The sequence below is a fragment of the Siphateles boraxobius genome, unplaced genomic scaffold, assembly GCF_051911475.1.
Source record: "Siphateles boraxobius isolate OS27281-9 unplaced genomic scaffold, OSU_SipBor_1 1, whole genome shotgun sequence".
Classification (NCBI taxonomy): Eukaryota; Metazoa; Chordata; class Actinopteri; order Cypriniformes; family Leuciscidae; genus Siphateles; species Siphateles boraxobius.
Window position 1 is genome coordinate 1,491,836 of NW_027508699.1, and position 15,944 is coordinate 1,507,779.

At 47.4% G+C, this 15,944-nt stretch overlaps 19 non-coding genes across 19 annotated transcripts; 3 read left to right on the plus strand and 16 right to left on the minus strand.

Moving 5' to 3' along the window:
* Nucleotides 1–75: 75 nt before the first annotated feature.
* trnas-gcu (transfer RNA serine (anticodon GCU)) lies at nt 76–157 on the minus strand. Its single transcript has one exon. It is a non-coding gene; the product is annotated as a tRNA-Ser (tRNA).
* Nucleotides 158–1,119: 962 nt separating this feature from the next.
* On the minus strand, nt 1,120–1,201 carry trnas-gcu (transfer RNA serine (anticodon GCU)). Its single transcript has one exon. It is a non-coding gene; the product is annotated as a tRNA-Ser (tRNA).
* Nucleotides 1,202–1,338: 137 nt separating this feature from the next.
* trnas-gcu (transfer RNA serine (anticodon GCU)) lies at nt 1,339–1,420 on the minus strand. Its single transcript has one exon. It is a non-coding gene; the product is annotated as a tRNA-Ser (tRNA).
* Nucleotides 1,421–1,790: 370 nt separating this feature from the next.
* Nucleotides 1,791–1,872, minus strand: trnas-gcu (transfer RNA serine (anticodon GCU)). Its single transcript has one exon. It is a non-coding gene; the product is annotated as a tRNA-Ser (tRNA).
* A 966-nt stretch (nt 1,873–2,838) lies between these two features.
* Nucleotides 2,839–2,979, plus strand: LOC143741416 (U4 spliceosomal RNA). The gene has a single exon (XR_013205031.1). It is a non-coding gene; the product is annotated as a U4 spliceosomal RNA (small nuclear RNA).
* A 1,493-nt stretch (nt 2,980–4,472) lies between these two features.
* Nucleotides 4,473–4,554, minus strand: trnas-gcu (transfer RNA serine (anticodon GCU)). The gene has a single exon. It is a non-coding gene; the product is annotated as a tRNA-Ser (tRNA).
* A 137-nt stretch (nt 4,555–4,691) lies between these two features.
* On the minus strand, nt 4,692–4,773 carry trnas-gcu (transfer RNA serine (anticodon GCU)). The gene has a single exon. It is a non-coding gene; the product is annotated as a tRNA-Ser (tRNA).
* Nucleotides 4,774–5,738: 965 nt separating this feature from the next.
* Nucleotides 5,739–5,879, plus strand: LOC143741423 (U4 spliceosomal RNA). The gene has a single exon (XR_013205034.1). It is a non-coding gene; the product is annotated as a U4 spliceosomal RNA (small nuclear RNA).
* A 1,494-nt stretch (nt 5,880–7,373) lies between these two features.
* trnas-gcu (transfer RNA serine (anticodon GCU)) lies at nt 7,374–7,455 on the minus strand. Its single transcript has one exon. It is a non-coding gene; the product is annotated as a tRNA-Ser (tRNA).
* Nucleotides 7,456–8,432: 977 nt separating this feature from the next.
* trnas-gcu (transfer RNA serine (anticodon GCU)) lies at nt 8,433–8,514 on the minus strand. The gene has a single exon. It is a non-coding gene; the product is annotated as a tRNA-Ser (tRNA).
* Nucleotides 8,515–9,306: 792 nt separating this feature from the next.
* trnas-gcu (transfer RNA serine (anticodon GCU)) lies at nt 9,307–9,388 on the minus strand. The gene has a single exon. It is a non-coding gene; the product is annotated as a tRNA-Ser (tRNA).
* A 137-nt stretch (nt 9,389–9,525) lies between these two features.
* Nucleotides 9,526–9,607, minus strand: trnas-gcu (transfer RNA serine (anticodon GCU)). Its single transcript has one exon. It is a non-coding gene; the product is annotated as a tRNA-Ser (tRNA).
* Nucleotides 9,608–9,977: 370 nt separating this feature from the next.
* On the minus strand, nt 9,978–10,059 carry trnas-gcu (transfer RNA serine (anticodon GCU)). Its single transcript has one exon. It is a non-coding gene; the product is annotated as a tRNA-Ser (tRNA).
* A 966-nt stretch (nt 10,060–11,025) lies between these two features.
* On the plus strand, nt 11,026–11,166 carry LOC143741810 (U4 spliceosomal RNA). The gene has a single exon (XR_013205241.1). It is a non-coding gene; the product is annotated as a U4 spliceosomal RNA (small nuclear RNA).
* A 1,479-nt stretch (nt 11,167–12,645) lies between these two features.
* Nucleotides 12,646–12,727, minus strand: trnas-gcu (transfer RNA serine (anticodon GCU)). The gene has a single exon. It is a non-coding gene; the product is annotated as a tRNA-Ser (tRNA).
* A 977-nt stretch (nt 12,728–13,704) lies between these two features.
* trnas-gcu (transfer RNA serine (anticodon GCU)) lies at nt 13,705–13,786 on the minus strand. Its single transcript has one exon. It is a non-coding gene; the product is annotated as a tRNA-Ser (tRNA).
* Nucleotides 13,787–14,578: 792 nt separating this feature from the next.
* On the minus strand, nt 14,579–14,660 carry trnas-gcu (transfer RNA serine (anticodon GCU)). The gene has a single exon. It is a non-coding gene; the product is annotated as a tRNA-Ser (tRNA).
* A 137-nt stretch (nt 14,661–14,797) lies between these two features.
* trnas-gcu (transfer RNA serine (anticodon GCU)) lies at nt 14,798–14,879 on the minus strand. The gene has a single exon. It is a non-coding gene; the product is annotated as a tRNA-Ser (tRNA).
* Nucleotides 14,880–15,249: 370 nt separating this feature from the next.
* trnas-gcu (transfer RNA serine (anticodon GCU)) lies at nt 15,250–15,331 on the minus strand. Its single transcript has one exon. It is a non-coding gene; the product is annotated as a tRNA-Ser (tRNA).
* Nucleotides 15,332–15,944: the final 613 nt, after the last annotated feature.

Genomic DNA, 15,944 nt, shown 5'->3' on the forward strand with positions numbered 1-15,944 from the left:
CACCCTGTCGTTCCATGTCCAGATAAAAGCACAGGAGACGTCGCTACCTTGTCTGGATTTCTTTCGTCTGGCGAACGACGAGGATGGGATTCGAACCCACGCGTGCAGAGCACAATGGATTAGCAGTCCATCGCCTTAACCACTCGGCCACCTCGTCACTCGCCTGCACAACTGCCCGAAGCTGGTGTGTTTCTGCAGCTATTTTAATGATGATGTCGTTAAAGTCGGCAGCAATGTCCTTTGAACGGCTTTTCCATGCGCACTTGGCTCTCTCGAAACACTAAAGACAACAAACGACGAGGATGGGATTCGAACCCACGCGTGCAGAGCACAATGGATTAGCAGTCCATCGCTTTAACCAGTCGGCCACCTCGTCACTCGCCAGCACGCCTGCCCGAAGCTGGGCTGTGGTGTGTTTCTGCAGCTATTTTAATGGTGATGTCGTTAAAGTCGGCAGCAATGTACTTTGAACGGCTTTTCCATGCGACATGGCTCTCTCGAAACACTAAAGACAACAAACGAAGACGATGGGATTCGAACACACGCATAAAGAGTGGATTAGCAGTCCATCGCCTTAACCATTCGGCCACCTTGTCACTCACCTGCACGTCTTTAGGAGGAAGGTTGGGAAACTCACAACTGTGTTGATAGAGGGAGATGTGCTTATGTTTCTTTTGTGTGCTGCTTCTGCTTTGTTGGTAAGAACCTAGAGAGAACGCCTGGATCAAGAAAATGGCAGCATAGCTTACATTGGACCTCTCTCAGAATATGTTTGCAGTGTCCTTGCACTCTTCATTATCCTACCCAAACTGGTAGGGGGCTCATCGAATCGATCCAAAACTCAAACATGTTCTTGGAGATTGAGGCTTATAACTCTGCCCCTTTGTTACCAGGATACTCATAAGTATATCCCATAAAAAATACCGCACATTTTGTTCTTTGAGCTAAGAGAGAACAATTAATAAACCTCTATGTGCATTTCACTCACCTGTTTCATAGACACACCATGCAGCCGGCCGTTCCAAAAGGCTGATTACATGGCAGTTTAAAACGTGATACCACCCTGTCGTTCCATGTCCAGATAAAAGCACAGGAGACGTCGCTACCTTGTCTGGCGAACGACGAGGATGGGATTCGAACCCACGCGTGCAGAGCACAATGGATTAGCAGTCCATCGCCTTAACCACTCTGCCACCTCGTCACTCGCCTGCACAACTGCCCGAAGCTGGTGTGTTTCTGCAGCTATTTTAATGATGATGTCGTTAAAGTCGGCAGCAATGTCCTTTGAACGGCTTTTCCATGCGCACTTGGCTCTCTCGAAACACTAAAGACAACAAACGACGAGGATGGGATTCGAACCCACGCGTGCAGAGCACAATGGATTAGCAGTCCATCGCCTTAACAACTCGGCCACCTCGTCACTCACCTGCTCATCTGCCCGAAGCTGGGCTCTGGTGTGTTTCTGCAGCTATTTTAAGGATGATGTCGTTAAAGTCGGCAGCAATGTCATTTGAACGGCTTTTCCATGCGCACTTGGCTCTCTCGAAACACTAGAGACATCAAACGACATGGATGGGATTCGAACAAACGCGTGCAGAGCAGAATGGATTAGCAGTCCATCGCGTTAACCACTCGGCCACCTCGTCACTCACCTGCTCATCTGGCCGAAGCTGGGCTGTGGTGTGTTTCTGCAGCTATTTTAAGGATGAAGTCGTTAAAGTCGGCAGCAATGTCATTTGAACGGCTTTTCCATGCGCACTTGGCTCTCTCGAAACACTAAAGACAGCAAACGACGAGGATGGGATTCGAACCCACGCGTGCAGAGCACAATGGATTAGCAGTCCATCGCCTTAACCACTCGGCCACCTCGTCACTACGCCTGCACATCTGCCCGAAGCTGGGGTGTGGTGTGTTTCTGCAGCTATTTTAAGGATGATGTCGTTAAAGTCGGCAGCAATGTCATTTGAACGGCTTTTCCATGCGCACTTGGCTCTCTCGAAACACTAGAGACATCAAACGACGAGGATGGGATTCGAACCCACACATAAAGAGCACAATGGATTAGCAGTCCATCGCTTTAACCAGTCGGCCACCTCGTCACTCGCCAGCACGACTGCCCGAAGCTGGGCTGTGGTGTGTTTCTGCAGCTATTTTAATGGTGATGTCGTTAAAGTTGGCAGCAATGTACTTTGAACGGCTTTTCCATGCGACATGGCTCTCTCTAAACACTAAAGACAACAAACGAAGACGATGGGATTCGACACAGGCATAAAGAGTGGATTAGCAGTCCATCGCCTTAACCATTCGGCCACCTTGTCACTCACCTGCACGTCTTTAGGAGGAAGGTTGGGAAACTCACAACTGTGTTGATAGAGGGAGATGTGCTTATGTTTCTTTTGTGTGCTGCTTCTGCTTTGTTGGTAAGAACCTAGAGAGAACGCCTGGGTCAAGAAAATGGCAGCATAGCTTACATTGGACCTCTCTCAGAATATGTTTGCAGTGTCCTTGCAATCTTCATTATCCTACCCAAACTGGTAGGGGGCTCATCGAATCGATCCAAAACTCAAACATGTTCTTGGAGATTGAGGCTTATAACTCTGCCCCTTTGTTACCAGGATACTCATAAGTATATCCCATAAAAAATACCGCACATTTTGTTCTTTGAGCTAAGAGAGAACAATTAATAAACCTCTATGTGCATTTCACTCACCTGTTTCATAGACACACCATGCAGCCGGCCGTTCCAAAAGGCTGATTACATGGCAGTTTAAAACGTGATACCACCCTGTCGTTCCATGTCCAGATAAAAACACAGGAGACGTCGCTACCTTGTCTGGCATTCTTTCGCAGAGGCAATATCATAGTCTATGAGGCTCATCCGAGACGTGATCTTTGCTGGTTGAAAACTTTACCCAATACCCCGCTGGGATGACTTGAAATACAGTCAGCCCTGGCAATTTTTGACAGTCTCTTGAGAGGCTTCATGACTTGTTGTAAAAGGGAATTTTACTTTTGCTTTTTTTACATTCTGTTTTCGCTGTGGTGTTGAAAGCATAAGCTTGAAGGTGGCTGGTTTAGCCAGGATTTGGACCTTCCTTGAACGTGTTTTTGTATTTAAAATGATTATATCCATTAACCAGGGGGCTCTCATAACCGAAATACAGCTATAATTAAAAGCTTGCCATGAGCTGCACCCCTGCGGTTGACCTGTCCTTTAGACTCCCTGTGAAACTAAACACCAAAGATGGGACTCAAACCCATGCGCACAGAGCACAAACGATTAGCAGTCCATCGCCTTAACCACGCAGCAACTCGCCTGCACGTAGAGTTTTTCTGCATCTATCTTTAGTATGATGACGTTATAGTTGGAAGCAAAAAGCTTTGCCAGGCACACTTGGCTTTCTTGAACACTAAAGACAACAAACGACGAGGATGGGATTCGAACCCACGAGTGCAGAACACAATGGATTAGCAGTGCATCGCCTTAACGACTCGGCCACCTCGTCACTCACCTGCTCATCTGCCCGAAGCTGGGCCGTGGTGTGTTTCTGCAGCTATTTTAAGGATGATGTCGTTAAAGTCGGCAGCAATGTCATTTGAACTGCTTTTCCATGCGAACTTGGCTCTCTCGAAACACTAAAGACATCAAACGTCGTGGATGGGATTCGAACCCACGCGTGCAGAGCACAATGGATTAGCAGTACATCACCTTAATCACTCGCCTGCACAACTGCCCGAAGCTGGTGTGTTTCTGCAGCTATTTTAATGATGATGTCGTTAAAGTCGGCAGCAACGTACTTTGAACGGCTTTTCCATGCGCACTTGGCTCTCTCGAAACACTAAAGACAACAAACGCCTATGATGGGATTCGAACAAACGCATGAAGAGCACAATGAATCAGCAGTCCATCACCTTAACCATTCGGCCACCTCGTCACTCACCTACACGTCTTTAGGAGGAAGGTTGGGAAACTCACAACTGTGTTGATAGAGGGAGATGTGCATATGTTTCTTTTGTGTGCTGCTTCTGCTTTGTTGGTAAGAACCTAGAGAGAACGCCTGGGTCAAGAAAATGGCAGCATAGCTTACATTGGACCTCTCTCAGAATATGTTTGCAGTGTCCTTGCACTCTTCATTATCCTACCCAAACTGGTAGGGGGCTCTCGAATCGATCCCAAACTCAAACATGTTCTTGGAGATTGAGGGTTATAACTCTGGCCCTTTGTAACCAGGATAGCCATAAGTATCTCCCATCAAAAATACCGCACATTTTGTTCTTTGAGCTAAGAGAGAACAATTAATAAACCTCTATGTGCATTTCACTCACCTGTTTCATAGACACACCATGCAGCCGGCCGTTCCAAAAGGCTGATTACATGGCAGTTTAAAACGTGATACCACCCTGTCGTTCCATGTCCAGATAAAAGCACAGGAGACGTCGCTACCTTGTCTGGATTTCTTTCGTCTGGCGAACGACGAGGATGGGATTCGAAACCACGCGTGCAGAGCACAATGGATTAGCAGTCCATCGCCTTAACCACTCGGCCACCTCGTCACTCGCCTGCACAACTGCCCGAAGCTGGTGTGTTTCTGCAGCTATTTTAATGATGATGTCGTTAAAGTCGGCAGCAATGTCCTTTGAACGGCTTTTCCATGCGCACTTGGCTCTCTCGAAACACTAAAGACATCAAACGACGAGGATGGGATTCGAACCCACGCGTGCAGAGCACAATGGATTAGCAGTCCATCGCCTTAACCACTCGGCCACCTCGTCACTACGCCTGCACATCTGCCCGAAGCTGGGGTGTGGTGTGTTTCTGCAGCTATTTTAAGGATGATGTCGTTAAAGTCGGCAGCAATGTCATTTGAACGGCTTTTCCATGCGCACTTGGCTCTCTCGAAACACTAGAGACATCAAACGACGAGGATGGGATTCAAACCCACACATAAAGAGCACAATGGATTAGCAGTCCATCGCTTTAACCAGTCGGCCACCTCGTCACTCGCCAGCACGACTGCCCGAAGCTGGGCTGTGGTGTGTTTCTGCAGCTATTTTAATGGTGATGTCGTTAAAGTTGGCAGCAATGTACTTTGAACGGCTTTTCCATGCGACATGGCTCTCTCGAAACACTAAAGACAACAAACGAAGACGATGGGATTCGACACAGGCATAAAGAGTGGATTAGCAGTCCATCGCCTTAACCATTCGGCCACCTTGTCACTCACCTGCACGTCTTTAGGAGGAAGGTTGGGAAACTCACAACTGTGTTGATAGAGGGAGATGTGCTTATGTTTCTTTTGTGTGCTGCTTCTGCTTTGTTGGTAAGAACCTAGAGAGAACGCCTGGGTCAAGAAAATGGCAGCATAGCTTACATTGGACCTCTCTCAGAATATGTTTGCAGTGTCCTTGCAATCTTCATTATCCTACCCAAACTGGTAGGGGGCTCATCGAATCGATCCAAAACTCAAACATGTTCTTGGAGATTGAGGCTTATAACTCTGCCCCTTTGTTACCAGGATACTCATAAGTATATCCCATAAAAAATACCGCACATTTTGTTCTTTGAGCTAAGAGAGAACAATTAATAAACCTCTATGTGCATTTCACTCACCTGTTTCATAGACACACCATGCAGCCGGCCGTTCCAAAAGGCTGATTACATGGCAGTTTAAAACGTGATACCACCCTGTCGTTCCATGTCCAGATAAAAACACAGGAGACGTCGCTCCTTGTCTGGCATTCTTTCGCAGAGGCAATATCATAGTCTATGAGGCTCATCCGAGACGTGATCTTTGCTGGTTGAAAACTTTACCCAATACCCCGCTGGGATGACTTGAAATACAGTCAGCCCTGGCAATTTTTGACAGTCTCTTGAGAGGCTTCATGACTTGTTGTAAAAGGGAATTTTACTTTTGCTTTTTTTACATTCTGTTTTCGCTGTGGTGTTGAAAGCATAAGCTTGAAGGTGGCTGGTTTAGCCAGGATTTGGACCTCCCTTGAACGTGTTTTTGTATTTAAAATGATTATATCCATTAACCAGGGGGCTCTCATAACCGAAATACAGCTATAATTAAAAGCTTGCCATGAGCTGCACCCCTGCGGTTGACCTGTCCTTTAGACTCCCTGTGAAACTAAACACCAAAGATGGGACTCAAACCCATGCGCACAGAGCACAAAGGATTAGCAGTCCATCGCCTTAACCACGCAGCAACTCGCCTGCACGTAGAGTTTTTCTGCATCTATCTTTAGTATGATGACGTTATAGTTGGAAGCAAAAAGCTTTGCCAGGCACACTTGGCTTTCTTGAACACTAAAGACAACAAACGACGAGGATGGGATTCGAACCCACGAGTGCAGAACACAATGGATTAGCAGTGCATCGCCTTAACGACTCGGCCACCTCGTCACTCACCTGCTCATCTGCCCGAAGCTGGGCCGTGGTGTGTTTCTGCAGCTATTTTAAGGATGATGTCGTTAAAGTCGGCAGCAATGTCATTTGAACTGCTTTTCCATGCGAACTTGGCTCTCTCGAAACACTAAAGACATCAAACGTCGTGGATGGGATTCGAACCCACGCGTGCAGAGCACAATGGATTAGCAGTACATCACCTTAATCACTCGCCTGCACAACTGCCCGAAGCTGGTGTGTTTCTGCAGCTATTTTAATGATGATGTCGTTTAAATCGGCAGCAACGTACTTTGAACGGCTTTTCCATGCGCACTTGGCTCTCTCGAAACACTAAAGACAACAAACGCCTATGATGGGATTCGAACAAACGCATGAAGAGCACAATGAATCAGCAGTCCATCACCTTAACCATTCGGCCACCTCGTCACTCACCTACACGTCTTTAGGAGGAAGGTTGGGAAACTCACAACTGTGTTGATAGAGGGAGATGTGCATATGTTTCTTTTGTGTGCTGCTTCTGCTTTGTTGGTAAGAACCTAGAGAGAACGCCTGGGTCAAGAAAATGGCAGCATAGCTTACATTGGACCTCTCTCAGAATATGTTTGCAGTGTCCTTGCACTCTTCATTATCCTACCCAAACTGGTAGGGGGCTCATCGAATCGATCCCAAACTCAAACATGTTCTTGGAGATTGAGGGTTATAACTCTGGCCCTTTGTAACCAGGATAGCCATAAGTATCTCCCATCAAAAATACCGCACATTTTGTTCTTTGAGCTAAGAGAGAACAATTAATAAACCTCTATGTGCATTTCACTCACCTGTTTCATAGACACACCATGCAGCCGGCCGTTCCAAAAGGCTGATTACATGGCAGTTTAAAACGTGATACCACCCTGTCGTTCCATGTCCAGATAAAAGCACAGGAGACGTCGCTACCTTGTCTGGATTTCTTTCGTCTGGCGAACGACGAGGATGGGATTCGAACCCACGCGTGCAGAGCACAATGGATTAGCAGTCCATCGCCTTAACCACTCGGCCACCTCGTCACTCGCCTGCACAACTGCCCGAAGCTGGTGTGTTTCTGCAGCTATTTTAATGATGATGTCGTTAAAGTCGGCAGCAATGTCCTTTGAACGGCTTTTCCATGCGCACTTGGCTCTCTCGAAACACTAAAGACAACAAACGACGAGGATGGGATTCGAACCCACGCGTGCAGAGCACAATGGATTAGCAGTCCATCGCTTTAACCAGTCGGCCACCTCGTCACTCGCCAGCACGACTGCCCGAAGCTGGGCTGTGGTGTGTTTCTGCAGCTATTTTAATGGTGATGTCGTTAAAGTCGGCAGCAATGTACTTTGAACGGCTTTTCCATGCGACATGGCTCTCTCGAAACACTAAAGACAACAAACGAAGACGATGGGATTCGAACACACGCATAAAGAGTGGATTAGCAGTCCATCGCCTTAACCATTCGGCCACCTTGTCACTCACCTGCACGACTTTAGGAGGAAGGTTGGGAAACTCACAACTGTGTTGATAGAGGGAGATGTGCTTATGTTTCTTTTGTGTGCTGCTTCTGCTTTGTTGGTAAGAACCTAGAGAGAACGCCTGGGTCAAGAAAATGGCAGCATAGCTTACATTGGACCTCTCTCAGAATATGTTTGCAGTGTCCTTGCACTCTTCATTATCCTACCCAAACTGGTAGGGGGCTCATCGAATCGATCCCAAACTCAAACATGTTCTTGGAGATTGAGGGTTATAACTCTGGCCCTTTGTAACCAGGATAGCCATAAGTATCTCCCATCAAAAATACCGCACATTTTGTTCTTTGAGCTAAGAGAGAACAATTAATAAACCTCTATGTGCATTTCACTCACCTGTTTCATAAACACACCATGCAGCCGGCCGTTCCAAAAGGCTGATTACATGGCAGTTTAAAACGTGATACCACCCTGTCGTTCCATGTCCAGATAAAAGCACAGGAGACGTCGCTACCTTGTCTGGATTTCTTTCGTCTGGCGAACGACGAGGATGGGATTCGAACCCACGCGTGCAGAGCACAATGGATTAGCAGTCCATCGCCTTAACCACTCGGCCACCTCTTCACTCGCCTGCACAACTGCCCGAAGCTGGTGTGTTTCTGCAGCTATTTTAATGATGATGTCGTTAAAGTCGGCAGCAATGTCCTTTGAACGGCTTTTCCATGCGCACTTGGCTCTCTCGAAACACTAAAGACAACAAACGACAAGGATGGGATTCGAACCCACGCGTGCAGAGCACAATGGATTAGCAGTCCATCGCTTTAACCAGTCGGCCACCTCGTCACTCGCCAGCACGACTGCCCGAAGCTGGGCTGTGGTGTGTTTCTGCAGCTATTTTAATGGTGATGTCGTTAAAGTCGGCAGCAATGTACTTTGAACGGCTTTTCCATGCGACATGGCTCTCTCGAAACACTAAAGACAACAAACGAAGACGATGGGATTCGAACACACGCATAAAGAGTGGATTAGCAGTCCATCGCCTTAACCATTCGGCCACCTTGTCACTCACCTGCACGTCTTTAGGAGGAAGGTTCGGAAACTCACAACTGGTAGGGGGCTCATCGAATCGATCCAAAACTCAAACATGTTCTTGGAGATTGAGGCTTATAACTCTGCCCCTTTGTTACCAGGATACTCATAAGTATATCCCATAAAAAATACCGCACATTTTGTTCTTTGAGCTAAGAGAGAACAATTAATAAACCTCTATGTGCATTTCACTCACCTGTTTCATAGACACACCATGCAGCCGGCCGTTCCAAAAGGCTGATTACATGGCAGTTTAAAACGTGATACCACCCTGTCGTTCCATGTCCAGATAAAAGCACAGGAGACGTCGCTACCTTGTCTGGCGAACGACGAGGATGGGATTCGAACCCACGCGTGCAGAGCACAATGGATTAGCAGTCCATCGCCTTAACCACTCTGCCACCTCGTCACTCGCCTGCACAACTGCCCGAAGCTGGTGTGTTTCTGCAGCTATTTTAATGATGATGTCGTTAAAGTCGGCAGCAATGTCCTTTGAACGGCTTTTCCATGCGCACTTGGCTCTCTCGAAACACTAAAGACAACAAACGACGAGGATGGGATTCGAACCCACGCGTGCAGAGCACAATGGATTAGCAGTCCATCGCCTTAACCACTCGGCCACCTCGTCACTCACCTGCTCATCTGCCCGAAGCTGGGCTCTGGTGTGTTTCTGCAGCTATTTTAAGGATGATGTCGTTAAAGTCGGCAGCAATGTCATTTGAACGGCTTTTCCATGCGCACTTGGCTCTCTCGAAACACTAGAGACATCAAACGACATGGATGGGATTCGAACAAACGCGTGCAGAGCAGAATGGATTAGCAGTCCATCGCGTTAACCACTCGGCCACCTCGTCACTCACCTGCTCATCTGGCCGAAGCTGGGCTGTGGTGTGTTTCTGCAGCTATTTTAAGGATGAAGTCGTTAAAGTCGGCAGCAATGTCATTTGAACGGCTTTTCCATAGGCACTTGGCTCTCTCGAAACACTAAAGACATCAAATGACGAGGATGGGATTCGAACCCACGCGTAAAGAGCACAATGGATTAGCAGTCCATCGCCTTAACCACTCGGCCACCTCGTCACTACGCCTGCACATCTGCCCGAAGCTGGGGTGTGGTGTGTTTCTGCAGCTATTTTAAGGATGATGTCGTTAAAGTCGGCAGCAATGTCATTTGAACGGCTTTTCCATGCGCACTTGGCTCTCTCGAAACACTAGAGACATCAAACGACGAGGATGGGATTCGAACCCACACATAAAGAGCACAATGGATTAGCAGTCCATCGCTTTAACCAGTCGGCCACCTCGTCACTCGCCAGCACGACTGCCCGAAGCTGGGCTGTGGTGTGTTTCTGCAGCTATTTTAATGGTGATGTCGTTAAAGTTGGCAGCAATGTACTTTGAACGGCTTTTCCATGCGACATGGCTCTCTCGAAACACTAAAGACAACAAACGAAGACGATGGGATTCGACACAGGCATAAAGAGTGGATTAGCAGTCCATCGCCTTAACCATTTGGCCACCTTGTCACTCACCTGCACGTCTTTAGGAGGAAGGTTGGGAAACTCACAACTGTGTTGATAGAGGGAGATGTGCTTATGTTTCTTTTGTGTGCTGCTTCTGCTTTGTTGGTAAGAACCTAGAGAGAACGCCTGGGTCAAGAAAATGGCAGCATAGCTTACATTGGACCTCTCTCAGAATATGTTTGCAGTGTCCTTGCAATCTTCATTATCCTACCCAAACTGGTAGGGGGCTCATCGAATCGATCCAAAACTCAAACATGTTCTTGGAGATTGAGGCTTATAACTCTGCCCCTTTGTTACCAGGATACTCATAAGTATATCCCATAAAAAATACCGCACATTTTGTTCTTTGAGCTAAGAGAGAACAATTAATAAACCTCTATGTGCATTTCACTCACCTGTTTCATAGACACACCATGCAGCCGGCCGTTCCAAAAGGCTGATTACATGGCAGTTTAAAACGTGATACCACCCTGTCGTTCCATGTCCAGATAAAAACACAGGAGACGTCGCTACCTTGTCTGGCATTCTTTCACAGAGGCAATATCATAGTCTATGAGGCTCATCCGAGACGTGATCTTTGCTGGTTGAAAACTTTACCCAATACCCCGCTGGGATGACTTGAAATACAGTCAGCCCTGGCAATTTTTGACAGTCTCTTGAGAGGCTTCATGACTTGTTGTAAAAGGGAATTTTACTTTTGCTTTTTTTACATTCTGTTTTCGCTGTGGGGTTGAAAGCATAAGCTTGAAGGTGGCTGGTTTAGCCAGGATTTGGACCTTCCTTGAACGTGTTTTTGTATTTAAAATGATTATATCCATTAACCAGGGGGCTCTCATAACCAAAATACAGCTATAATTAAAAGCTTGCCATGAGCTGCACCCCTGCGGTTGACCTGTCCTTTAGACTCCCTGTGAAACTAAACACCAAAGATGGGACTCAAACCCATGCGCACAGAGCACAAACGATTAGCAGTCCATCGCCTTAACCACGCAGCAACTCGCCTGCACGTAGAGTTTTTCTGCATCTATCTTTAGTATGATGACGTTATAGTTGGAAGCAAAAAGCTTTGCCAGGCACACTTGGCTTTCTTGAACACTAAAGACAACAAACGACGAGGATGGGATTCGAACCCACGAGTGCAGAACACAATGGATTAGCAGTGCATCGCCTTAACGACTCGGCCACCTCGTCACTCACCTGCTCATCTGCCCGAAGCTGGGCCGTGGTGTGTTTCTGCAGCTATTTTAAGGATGATGTCGTTAAAGTCGGCAGCAATGTCATTTGAACTGCTTTTCCATGCGAACTTGGCTCTCTCGAAACACTAAAGACATCAAACGTCGTGGATGGGATTCGAACCCACGCGTGCAGAGCACAATGGATTAGCAGTACATCACCTTAATCACTCGCCTGCACAACTGCTCGAAGCTGGTGTGTTTCTGCAGCTATTTTAATGATGATGTCGTTAAAGTCGGCAGCAACGTACTTTGAACGGCTTTTCCATGCGCACTTGGCTCTCTCGAAACACTAAAGACAACAAACGCCTATGATGGGATTCGAACAAACGCATGAAGAGCACAATGAATCAGCAGTCCATCACCTTAACCATTCGGCCACCTCGTCACTCACCTACACGTCTTTAGGAGGAAGGTTGGGAAACTCACAACTGTGTTGATAGAGGGAGATGTGCATATGTTTCTTTTGTGTGCTGCTTCTGCTTTGTTGGTAAGAACCTAGAGAGAACGCCTGGGTCAAGAAAATGGCAGCATAGCTTACATTGGACCTCTCTCAGAATATGTTTGCAGTGTCCTTGCACTCTTCATTATCCTACCCAAACTGGTAGGGGGCTCATCGAATCGATCCCAAACTCAAACATGTTCTTGGAGATTGAGGGTTATAACTCTGGCCCTTTGTAACCAGGATAGCCATAAGTATCTCCCATCAAAAATACCGCACATTTTGTTCTTTGAGCTAAGAGAGAACAATTAATAAACCTCTATGTGCATTTCACTCACCTGTTTCATAGACACACCATGCAGCCGGCCGTTCCAAAAGGCTGATTACATGGCAGTTTAAAACGTGATACCACCCTGTCGTTCCATGTCCAGATAAAAGCACAGGAGACGTCGCTACCTTGTCTGGCGAACGACGAGGATGGGATTCGAACCCACGCGTGCAGAGCACAATGGATTAGCAGTCCATCGCCTTAACCACTCGGCCACCTCGTCACTCGCCTGCACAACTGCCCGAAGCTGGTGTGTTTCTGCAGCTATTTTAATGATGATGTCGTTAAAGTCGGCAGCAATGTCCTTTGAACGGCTTTTCCATGCGCACTTGGCTCTCTCGAAACACTAAAGACAACAAACGACGAGGATGGGATTCGAACCCACGCGTGCAGAGCACAATGGATTAGCAGTCCATCGCTTTAACCAGTCGGCCACCTCGTCACTCGCCAGCACGACTGCCCGAAGCTGGGCTGTGGTGTGTTTCTGCAGCTATTTTAATGGTGATGTCGTTAAAGTCGGCAGCAATGTACTTTGAACGGCTTTTCCATGCGACATGGCTCTCTCGAAACACTAAAGACAACAAACGAAGACGATGGGATTCGAACACACGCATAAAGAGTGGATTAGCAGTCCATCGCCTTAACCATTCGGCCACCTTGTCACTCACCTGCACGACTTTAGGAGGAAGGTTGGGAAACTCACAACTGTGTTGATAGAGGGAGATGTGCTTATGTTTCTTTTGTGTGCTGCTTCTGCTTTGTTGGTAAGAACCTAGAGAGAACGCCTGGGTCAAGAAAATGGCAGCATAGCTTACATTGGACCTCTCTCAGAATATGTTTGCAGTGTCCTTGCACTCTTCATTATCCTACCCAAACTGGTAGGGGGCTCATCGAATCGATCCCAAACTCAAACATGTTCTTGGAGATTGAGGGTTATAACTCTGGCCCTTTGTAACCAGGATAGCCATAAGTATCTCCCATCAAAAATACCGCACATTTTGTTCTTTGAGCTAAGAGAGAACAATTAATAAACCTCTATGTGCATTTCACTCACCTGTTTCATAAACACACCATGCAGCCGGCCGTTCCAAAAGGCTGATTACATGGCAGTTTAAAACGTGATACCACCCTGTCGTTCCATGTCCAGATAAAAGCACAGGAGACGTCGCTACCTTGTCTGGATTTCTTTCGTCTGGCGAACGACGAGGATGGGATTCGAACCCACGCGTGCAGAGCACAATGGATTAGCAGTCCATCGCCTTAACCACTCGGCCACCTCTTCACTCGCCTGCACAACTGCCCGAAGCTGGTGTGTTTCTGCAGCTATTTTAATGATGATGTCGTTAAAGTCGGCAGCAATGTCCTTTGAACGGCTTTTCCATGCGCACTTGGCTCTCTCGAAACACTAAAGACAACAAACGACAAGGATGGGATTCGAACCCACGCGTGCAGAGCACAATGGATTAGCAGTCCATCGCTTTAACCAGTCGGCCACCTCGTCACTCGCCAGCACGACTGCCCGAAGCTGGGCTGTGGTGTGTTTCTGCAGCTATTTTAATGGTGATGTCGTTAAAGTCGGCAGCAATGTACTTTGAACGGCTTTTCCATGCGACATGGCTCTCTCGAAACACTAAAGACAACAAACGAAGACGATGGGATTCGAACACACGCATAAAGAGTGGATTAGCAGTCCATCGCCTTAACCATTCGGCCACCTTGTCACTCACCTGCACGTCTTTAGGAGGAAGGTTCGGAAACTCACAACTGGTAGGGGGCTCATCGAATCGATCCAAAACTCAAACATGTTCTTGGAGATTGAGGCTTATAACTCTGCCCCTTTGTTACCAGGATACTCATAAGTATATCCCATAAAAAATACCGCACATTTTGTTCTTTGAGCTAAGAGAGAACAATTAATAAACCTCTATGTGCATTTCACTCACCTGTTTCATAGACACACCATGCAGCCGGCCGTTCCAAAAGGCTGATTACATGGCAGTTTAAAACGTGATACCACCCTGTCGTTCCATGTCCAGATAAAAGCACAGGAGACGTCGCTACCTTGTCTGGCGAACGACGAGGATGGGATTCGAACCCACGCGTGCAGAGCACAATGGATTAGCAGTCCATCGCCTTAACCACTCTGCCACCTCGTCACTCGCCTGCACAACTGCCCGAAGCTGGTGTGTTTCTGCAGCTATTTTAATGATGATGTCGTTAAAGTCGGCAGCAATGTCCTTTGAACGGCTTTTCCATGCGCACTTGGCTCTCTCGAAACACTAAAGACAACAAACGACGAGGATGGGATTCGAACCCACGCGTGCAGAGCACAATGGATTAGCAGTCCATCGCCTTAACCACTCGGCCACCTCGTCACTCACCTGCTCATCTGCCCGAAGCTGGGCTCTGGTGTGTTTCTGCAGCTATTTTAAGGATGATGTCGTTAAAGTCGGCAGCAATGTCATTTGAACGGCTTTTCCATGCGCACTTGGCTCTCTCGAAACACTAGAGACATCAAACGACATGGATGGGATTCGAACAAACGCGTGCAGAGCAGAATGGATTAGCAGTCCATCGCGTTAACCACTCGGCCACCTCGTCACTCACCTGCTCATCTGGCCGAAGCTGGGCTGTGGTGTGTTTCTGCAGCTATTTTAAGGATGAAGTCGTTAAAGTCGGCAGCAATGTCATTTGAACGGCTTTTCCATAGGCACTTGGCTCTCTCGAAACACTAAAGACATCAAATGACGAGGATGGGATTCGAACCCACGCGTAAAGAGCACAATGGATTAGCAGTCCATCGCCTTAACCACTCGGCCACCTCGTCACTACGCCTGCACATCTGCCCGAAGCTGGGGTGTGGTGTGTTTCTGCAGCTATTTTAAGGATGATGTCGTTAAAGTCGGCAGCAATGTCATTTGAACGGCTTTTCCATGCGCACTTGGCTCTCTCGAAACACTAGAGACATCAAACGACGAGGATGGGATTCGAACCCACACATAAAGAGCACAATGGATTAGCAGTCCATCGCTTTAACCAGTCGGCCACCTCGTCACTCGCCAGCACGACTGCCCGAAGCTGGGCTGTGGTGTGTTTCTGCAGCTATTTTAATGGTGATGTCGTTAAAGTTGGCAGCAATGTACTTTGAACGGCTTTTCCATGCGACATGGCTCTCTCGAAACACTAAAGACAACAAACGAAGACGATGGGATTCGACACAGGCATAAAGAGTGGATTAGCAGTCCATCGCCTTAACCATTTGGCCACCTTGTCACTCACCTGCACGTCTTTAGGAGGAAGGTTGGGAAACTCACAACTGTGTTGATAGAGGGAGATGTGCTTATGTTTCTTTTGTGTGCTGCTTCTGCTTTGTTGGTAAGAACCTAGAGAGAACGCCTGGGTCAAGAAAATGGCAGCATAGCTTACATTGGACCTCTCTC